Raw genomic sequence first — 9,681 nt, 5'->3', positions numbered from 1 at the left:
TTCAGTCAGCCTGTGGCAGATCCCAAAGCCAAAATCGTGGTAACAATCAACGGCAGCGACAGTGGAAGCCATAATAAAGGTGGCCATGACAACTCCGAAAAGGGGGCAGCCCGATGACAATAACGACGGCCCATCACAGTGGACCCAAAACAACAGGTTCAGCCACGACGGCAAGAACAGCTGCAGCCTCCATGGTGGCAAAAGGGGGGGGAGGAGGTGAGTACAACAGCAGGCACCATGGCAACAGCAACAGCAGGCACCATAGCCACAGCAATAGCGCCACCAGGTCCACTGTGTCCGTAGAGCCAAGCTCGCTGAGTGGCAGGGGGGGAGCCACAATATCAAAAGCCCCTTTCCCCGACCCCCCCCGCCACAACCCAGGTCCAATAACAATAACAAAACGTACAAGCGGCGTTCATTGAGTTCATTCGACTCAACTCCGTTCGACTCGGCTCAGCAAAAGAACAGTCGAATCAGTCAGCCCCGCCCAGCCGCCGGCGTCTTCTCACCGGTGTGCGTGTTTGGATGGCCGGCTTCTCCTCCTCCGTCCTCTGCCATTTCCAGGCATATCCCGACGGGGCAGGGTGCTAACGCTCCACCGATAGTTCAGCTGACTGGATGGGGACCAAACGATGGTAAAAAGGTCCCATGGCCACCCAACAAAGCCAAAATCCATTCCTCCCTAGGAACTCAGAAACAGCCATCATGGTCATGCGCAGTAACCAGGAGTTACTGATGACTCACTTTACAACCTGACTTAAAACTTAAATTCAAGTCCCAACTGTACTCGTAAGTCGAGGCCCACCTATAATCAACATGTAGAAAGAAATGGTTCCACCCAAGCCGGGGATAAACAACATGGCAACTGCTTTAGGAAGGTTACAGTTTATTGCAGAGGAAAGCCAGACAGAAAGATGGATACCCCCTGGACTCTTTTGTTTGGAGTTATTTCCTGTTTCAGGCTTTGTATTTCCTGTGTCATGTATTCTGAGCTGAATCTGGGTGTGCCTTTCTGGTATTCTTGATGGTTGTGGGTCAATCCTATTACGTCCAAAGGTCATATCTTGCTTTCCTGGGGCTGGAGTATGTATATTTTGGTTCTTTGTCTTCCTAAGCTTCTAGCCTCCTACATCTGCATTTGTACAGAGCTTGAGGGAGGGAGAGCTAGGGCTATTAATTTAATTTAATTTATTAATATTTCTATAGCAAACTGGGCATGGTTTTCTGGTTCTTCAATATCTTTTTAGGAAATATATTTTTCTGCCCTTTTAATATTTTCTTTTCTGGGGAGCTGACTTCCCTCAAACACAAATAAATGTAAGTAGTATACAAATATATTTTCTCATGTAAGTCAGATATGTGGCTTTCCTTTGATACATACTACTGCATTTTATAGAACTGAGCTGAATATTTCATTTTAATGGTGGCACAATTTATGTTTATATTTGAGGACTGCTAGCAATAAAGGGGTATGGATGAAATGTGAAGTAAGCCTCACAACACATGTGTACATACTTGACATTCTTTTTTAAGAAAGACAAGAACCAAAATGGAATAATCTTTTTTAAAAAATCAAAGAACATAAGACATTATTGTTGATGTATACCAGATAATTGAGAAAGCCAAAGACTATAGAAAAAGTCAATGTTTGCTTCACAGAAAGGCATCCAATTGTATCAGTCAAGATGTGGAATGTCCTTAAAAAAATGGGAACACCAAAATAGTTTATTATCTTTATGCAAAACCAATACAGATCAGGAAGTCACAATACAAATATAACATGGAGAAACAGACTGGCTCCAGTTTGGCAAAGGAATGGGAAGATTGCATGCTCTCCCTTTACTTATTCAAACTATATACAGAATATATCTTGAAGGTAGCTGGATTAGAATGAGGTAAGTATGGTTTTAAAACTGGAGGAGGAAACATCAATAACCAGCACTATGCTAACATTATTCCAACAGCTGAAAATGCAAAGGCTGAAGGCTCTGGTAACAAAACTAATTGCAAGTTTGGAAAGCCAAGTTTGCTCCAGCTTTTGAATATTCCTGGTGTAAACTGACTCTTCTCCATTGAGATGCTAAAAAGAAACAGGTTGCAATGCACCATAAAGCTCAGAATATTGTTCTGGCCATATCCCAGGCAGAGTGCTTATTCTTCACAACAACATGGCTCCTGCCTTGCTCTTCACTGCTTTTTTTTCACTGTTTCACCAGCTCTACATCAATGAAGGCCTTTCAGCCACTTTGTTACATTCAACCTACAGTATTGTAGTCTGTATATCCTTTGTCATTCAAATCCACTGGGAGAGGGACAGTTGCTGTTATGTCAATTCTTGAAAGGATGAAAGAAATAGCACTCTGTAGCATAATAATGCGTTCTCAGTTAAGATCTTGGTGGAAATTTTTACATACCTTCGGAAGAAGAGAGTTCTGCCCGGAAACCCTAATTCCTGATTCCCATAGATTGCAACCTTCAGTCAAAGTCTTAGGAACATTTCCTTTTAGCTCCATTGACTTCCTAGAAGTTACTGGGTCATAGTTTGATGCTTTCTCTCACCTTCATCCAGAAACCCCTGTTCTTACCACTAAAGTAAAGGTAAAGGTTCCCCCGCACATGCGTGCTAGTCGTTTCCGACTCTAGGGGCCGGTGCTCATCTCCGTTTCAAAGCCGAAGAGCCAGCGCTTGTCCGAGGACGTCTCTGTGGTCATGTGGCCGGCATGACTAGACACCAAAGGCGCACGGAACACTGTTACCTTCCCACCGTAGTGGTCCCTATTTTTCTACTTGCATTTTTACGTGCTTTCGAACTGCTAGGATGGCAGAAGCTGGGACGAGTACCACTAGCCTCAAGCAATTGACTCTCTCCATCTCTTATTCTCCAATCCCTGGAGATTTTCTTGGTTCTGAGTTGTAATTTCTCTCTTCCTTTCCAAGTTCAGCATGGCTGCTATCAGTTCCTTTCTCTTGGGTTTCCTCAGCTCACTTCTCTTCTTGGAAACCAAAACTAAATGGCAGTTTCCAGTCACCATCTTGCTCACATCTTTCAGGTACCTCTTTCCCTTTGCTCCAGGTGTTGTTCCTCTTTTCCTTTCCCAGGTGCTTCCTCTCACATCTCCCAGCTCTGCCCCCCCCCCTCGTTTGTCAGGACAAAGGGAGGTACTTAGGAGAACCTGTTAGGCAAGTCTCACCAGGTGTCTTCTCTCTCTCTCACCCCATTGGATTTTGGATCAGTATGAGCTCTCCTGCCACCCTAAATTTAGGATTCTGCATTGGCTGTCTGGACGAATGTGGGGGGAAGGGAAGAATTTGCCAGGCTTGGCCTCAGTGTATGGGGATTACTCATCCACTACGCTGAGCAAGTACTGCAACGTGATACTATTAGGGGGAAAAAATGCAAACTAGCCCAGTGAAAACACTGGGAACCGGCAAGGTCGGAAGGGAACGCTGAAGAGAAGCAACGCGTATTTGGCAGCGACCTACAGAGGCTTTAGAACCAGTCTGACCGCAGGATTACCGAAGTAGCCGAGGAGCCTCCTTTCGCCAGCCGAGCCATTCATTCACTTCCAGTTCGGGCAATCAGATAGAGCGATATACCTGTGGACTTGAGAGCTAGAGCCGGAAAATCAAGAGGCAAGCGCCTTTCTCTATGGCTTTCTAAGCCCCTGGAAGGAGGAGACCAGACGCAGAGTAAAGGAGGGGGAGGGAGGGAGGGAGGGGTGTGTGTAGGCTCCGCTACGCATTACTGCCAAGCAAGCCGAAAGCCAGAGAAGCCAGAAACAGCCCCGAGACCTGGCTGCGGTGCGAGAGCGCGTCGGAGAAAGAGGTGGGGAGAGAAACGGCCGTGTCTCGTTGACAGTCCCGCCTGTCCGGACTCCCCAGTCCCAGCATGCAACGCGCCGCAGTTTGAATGGCGCTGCTGGGTACGGCGAGTGGGCCTCCGTGTTAGGACGCCGACGCCGCCGCTGCTGCTGCTGCCAATTCCACGGCTGGCATTGGAGGCCCGGGCCGCGGCGGAACCCCTGGCGCGCTGGACCATGAGCGGCAGCAGGTGAGCGAACGCCGTGGCCGGGCGGTTCTCGAAGGGGTGGCGGCCACGCTGCTGCATCATCCCGCGCTCTGACCGCGCAGGCCGGGCTCGAGGTTGGAAAGCGGGGTTGCCGTTTGGGAATGTGGCGGTGGCGCCCCTTTTTTTTGTCTGCGCTCGCCGTGCTTTGCTCTTCCAGGTGTGGGGTGATTTTTTTTTCCTCTGGGCGCCTCAAAGCAAGAAGGCCCGTCTTTTGCCGACTCCATTGGCAGGAGTGTTCCTGGGCGGGGATATGAAGTTGGCTAGTCTCTACCTGCCTCTGAACCACCCCCTTGAGTGCTGCTTGTTGGGAAGGCTGCACCTGCCCCGGGTTGCTCGAGGAAAGATTCCCCCGGTAGGAATTCTCTTCTCAGGTTTGGCTTTGAAATAGACGCAGGGGTCTTCAAACTTGGCCCTTTTATGACTTGTGGACTTCAACTCCCAGAATTCCTCAGCCAGCTTCGCTGGCTGAGGAATTCTGGGAGTTGAAGTCCACAAGTCATAAAAGGGCCAAGTTTGAAGACCCCTGAAATAGAGCAACGTCTTAATACCATCAGTGTTAAGTCATTCTCGTCCTGAAGAGTCTGAAGAATGAAAAAAATGGTTCTAATTATTCTAGTTTTCTTTCGGACTACTTGGCTTTGTTTTCAAGAAAAGCATCTGGACTTTGGATGCCCAGAGTCTCTTAAAGCTGAATTTCTGCCACTTAACCAGAGTGAAGTCCTATTTGTTTGAATGGAATGGAATTAGCTTATGAGTAAGCGTGTTTAGGATTGCATTGGTGTGACTTTTCACATCCCATGATCATTTATGAGGTTTTGCTACCTCTCTGTATTGCAAAATTCCACTCTGTCCACAGTTGTTTTTTCCCAAAGCAAAAAATGCACGTGTGGATCCTTGATGTTGAGAATTTAAATAAGGAAATAGCTAACTTAAGGTTATTTGAAGATGTGTCTGCACATGGAATTTGTCTGCTTAATAGTGAGAGATCAAAGTGGAAATGCTGCTGAAGATAAGTTATATTGAGCCTTGGTGGAGCAGTGGGCTAATGCCTCCTTAAGTAACACCAGCTGCCTGCAATTAGTGCAGGTTCGAGTCCCACCAGGCTCAAGGTTGACTCAGCCTTCCATCCTTCCGAGGTAGGTAAAATGAGGACCCAGATTGTTGGGGGCAATTAAGCTGACTTTGTAATAATGCCACTGGGGGGGGAAGCCCTAATAAGCAGGCATATACATAGAATGAAGGCTATTGCTAAACACATTGATTTGTGCTTAGATTGTAAGCCGCCCTGAGTCTTCGGAGAAGGGCAGGATATAAATGGGATTAAAATAAAATAAATAAATAAAATAAATCTTAAATGTTTTTAAATTACTAATCCCAGTAGGTCAAGCCCAATCAGCATTGCCAGTAAAGATGCTGGGATAAGTCATAAAAAGAGCCAGTTTGGTCTAGCGGTTAAGGCATCATCCTAGAAAACTGGAGTTCAAGTCTGGCCTTAGCCATATAAATCAGCTGGGTGATTTTGGGCCAATAACCTCTCTAAACCCAACCCACACACAAAATAATTGTGGGGAAAATAGGAGAATAATGTGTTGGATATGTTTGCTTCCTTGGGTTATATGTAAAAATAATAAAGGTGAGATACAAATAAAAAAATAAAATAACCATACCTACAATAGTGATAATATGACAGTGTAGAATATTTATTTATTTATTTATTTATTTATTTTATTACATTTATATACCGCCCTTTCCCGAAGGACTCAGGGCGGTTTACAGGGTAATTAAAAACCAAAATACAAAAGTTAAAAACAAGTTTAAAAAAAATTAAATTTGTCCCTGTATGAAATAAAACCCCAGTTAAAATAAGATTAATCCTCAGAATATGAATTATGTCTGTCTCCAGAATTCCCTCTTGGTCTCTAAAAGAGAGACCATGCATCATTAAGAGAAAAACAACCAAGAGGTTGAAATAACAAACAGAAATGCAAGAGGATATCCTTTTTTGGAAAATAGTAATTAGGTACATTTCAGGAACCAGAATATTTAAATACTACCTCCTGGCATCTGAACCTATAGATCAATTGGAGCTGTTACTGAAGTACCATAAAATAAGACCACCTCCCTCAAAGGCTCCATAAGAGGAGTTTTCTCATAATAGAGCAGGCATGTCAAACTCGTGACGTCACGGAACTTTTTCCCATTGCCGAAAATGGGATGGGCACAGTTTCTCCGTGACGCTCCGGCCCATGGGCCAGCAGTTTGACACCCCTGTAATAGAGGCACAGCTGATTATTTAGTTGGCTTTTAGGTAAATTCTTGTTTTCAGGTGGGCTGCTAACTGCTTTTTTTAAAAGCAAGATTGCTTATTGTGAATGGTCTTAAGGGCCAAATGGTGATGCATAGGTTTTCTACCAATAAAATATTTTCCCTTAACTATTCTGCTTCACATCTTAGAGACCAGCAATAGATATATAGAATGTAATCTTTTAAGCCACTTTACAGCAAGGCTTGAACTTATACCACATACATCATTTTAATTATGTTGACTGGACCTCACTGACTCTTTAGAACATAGTGTTTGGGTATTAGCTAATTCTACATGTAGGTCCAGAGTATGATTTAATATGTGTGTGTATCATATAGATACCTCTTGCCTATATCCCAGGGTATTTTCCATGTTATAATTTTTCCTTCACTTCAGAAGCCCATACCCTGTATATCATTTTTTTCTTAGCTGTGTTTCTCCTCTCCGCATGCAACATTTTGTATATACAGAGATATTGACTGATTCATACAATGTGGACTTCTCTTTTTTATCTGATTATTTCATTTATATAATTTTTAGTTTGCTTTCTGTCATCCCAAAGATTTGAGCCATTGTAGCTTACCATTTTGTGTGAATCAGACTGTTGTGACTTGTTCAGTTACAAAGTAATGCTCAATTACTGGTGACTTCATTGATATGTCCATATAGTATTCCTGATACATTCTTGCAGGTGTAGCCCTGGTGTTCTGGTGGTATCCCATTTTAGTACTAACCAATTCAGATCCTGCTTTGATTTTTGAGATCAGCCCAAGTGCTGCCAATCAAAACAGGGTTTTGCTTTGAAAAGTGAAGTATTATGCTGGAATTGAAAATAGTAACACTCCTTAGATATTCAGATTAGTAAGAAAATTGGTGTTGCAGTCCTGTTTGTACTTATCTGACAATGACTCCAATGGGACTTTTGATCATCTATGCAGTCCTGTCACTCTTACCTAAAAATAAGTTACACTGAACACAGTGGATTTCTGGAAAAACCTGGATAGCATATTCTGCTAACTGAACTTTCTGTTTCATTATAAGAGATGAATAGATATGCTCCATTTTTACTGAGTCTGAAACATACCCTAATAAGTAAAAATGGCGTAAACGAAGGTTTGTGTAATACTGATAAAAGTTGCTGGTAAGTATCTCCACTATTATAGCATACTGCAATGTGTAATGATAGTTCTTTTGGTGCACTGTTGAGAGTTTGCATTCTAATAGCTAACATTTAAAAAAAACTGTAGGCCATGAGCAAATAATCCAAATTTCATTGAACTAAAGTTTTATAATAGCTATCATTTGAACTTCTTTGCAATCCAAATGATTAAAACTAGGAAAAATAGAGTTGTTTTATCTTTGAGCAAAGTCCTAGATGATGAGAGTCTCCAGACATGCAAATTGGGCATTATGGAGTACAAGGAATAGTTGTACTAGGAGCTGTCCCAAGCTTGATGGGAAGAAGGAACAAACAAATTCCAGATTCAAAAATCAAAACTGTTTGCATCCTATACAACATGCACAAGTCACTTGGCTTGTGGAATGCAGAGTAGAAATCAATTATTTTAATGTTAATGAAGTTAGTGATAATTAAACTTGCTGCATTAGGAAAAAAAGATAAATTGGGTAGGATTAGCTAGTATTGGGAGGGAATTTGAGGATGTTAAATCCTCTTTTCTCCTTATGGTTTAACAGATTAAGTTTTTTTCTCATTTCTGTAGAAACATAATTTAGGTTTGATACCATTTTTTTCTTGCTCTCTTTCAGGAGTTTGTCGAATTACTTTTGACATTTTTAAAGAAAATTTTAATCTAATAATTGATATATTTCAGCTTTATATAGTTCGTGAAGAAATATTAATATTTCATACCTTATTGTAACTATCACAACTAATGGTAATGTGCAAGTGGTTCTCGTAAAATATCTGGCTTTTTCCCCACAATTAAAGCACTCTGTACACATCTTGGAGTTGACACACAACAATGTTGGCATAAAATGTGCTGTCCCTATTGCCAATCCCTATCCCACTATTGCATTTGATATGAATTATTGCTGATTGATTTCACTCAGAGTGTGAGCGCACTACTTGTTAATGAGAAGGGGATTGATTTCCCTACCCCCTGCCCCATCTTGGCTCCTTTCCCCCAGCATGTCTCTTGCCAAAGGGGCCTGCCTCATGAATTGGCTGAGTCATTCTATCTCCCAAGTTAAAAATATGTGAAATAAAATAAATCCATGGAAAGACAACAAAGCGGAAATAACCCTAGAGGGGAGGGAGGTAGACATAGCTATGAATTATCTGCTGGAAGTTGGGTGATATAAATTTAATAAATTACTGTGTGAATATGTAATAAATGTATTACTCCTGATGACTGCCCAGAGACTATTCCCTGCAATTTTCTTGATAAGATTTTTGGGGGTGTTTTGCCATTGCCTTCTTTCTAGTGCTGACAAAGAGTGACTAATCCAGAGTATGTAAGGCAAGATTAGAACTCATGGTCTCCTGATTTCTAGCCTGATGTCTAACCACTATACCAAATTGCAAGTAACTAATTTTTGTGGCATAACAGAAATATATCTCTGTTTTTCCAAATTAACTTCTGCTTTGCTTTCTTCTACCTCATTAAAAACCTAGAGAGAAATTGGTTAGAGAATTGATGGGAGGATGGAGGGGAAAGAATGCAATTATGAAAGGATCTCAGGAGCATCAAACAGTGGAAGAGGAATTGGCAAAGACTGGCTAGTAGCTAGAAGGGAGTGCATGTCTCTACCTCCTAGAATTTCCAAAAAAAAAACCCAAACCAAAACACTTTGGGTACTGAAGAGGTCACCTGACTTAAAAATAGGTGAGGGAGTGGAAGAAACCTTACAAAGTTGACAGATTTTATATACCTTAGTGGTGAGACACAGGTAGTCGTCAGTGTACAGCCAGAGCTGGGACTGGAACGTAGGTTATTGAGTGAAGTGGTTGTTAAGCAAAATGCCACGTTACTTCCCATGTGACGGAACTCCTGGTTGTGGTCATTAAACAGGATTGTCAGTCCGTGCTGAGTGGAGAGATATGTGTGTGTGACTTGCACTGGACCTCCCAGGGCCTTGCCCAACCTGAGGCATCCCATGAATCGTTCCTTACCACGCTGCCTCTAAGCTCGGGAGCTGAAAATCTTCCTTGTCAAAATCTATGGAGGATTTTCAGCTCCTGAGCAAAGAGATCCTCATGGATGGCCTCTTCCAGGCCTCCCCACCCGCCTGAGACACCCTGCGCTTCTTACCTTACTGGACTGCCTCTCCGCTCTCTGGTGTTTGT

The 9,681-nt window shown here is 42.7% G+C and overlaps 1 protein-coding gene across 2 annotated transcripts in view; it reads left to right on the top strand.

Annotated features, from left to right (window-relative positions):
- Nucleotides 1–3,335: 3,335 nt before the first annotated feature.
- Nucleotides 3,336–9,681, top strand: part of KATNBL1 (katanin regulatory subunit B1 like 1) — a 31,856-nt gene continuing 25,510 nt past the window's right edge. The window contains exon 1 of one of the 2 annotated variants that reach the window (XM_081334989.1): nucleotides 3,336–4,051. The gene's annotated coding sequence lies outside the window, so the exon portion shown is untranslated. Of the gene's footprint in view, nucleotides 4,052–4,395; nucleotides 4,422–9,681 lie in introns of those variants that run through there. The other variant, XM_081334991.1, reaches the window with a different exon arrangement.

This window comes from Vipera berus, assembly GCF_964194415.1.
Source record: "Vipera berus genome assembly, chromosome: 1".
Taxonomy (NCBI): domain Eukaryota; kingdom Metazoa; phylum Chordata; class Lepidosauria; order Squamata; family Viperidae; genus Vipera; species Vipera berus.
The sequence above is the reverse complement of the archived record's forward strand: the minus strand, read 5'-3'. Positions and strand labels throughout refer to the sequence as shown.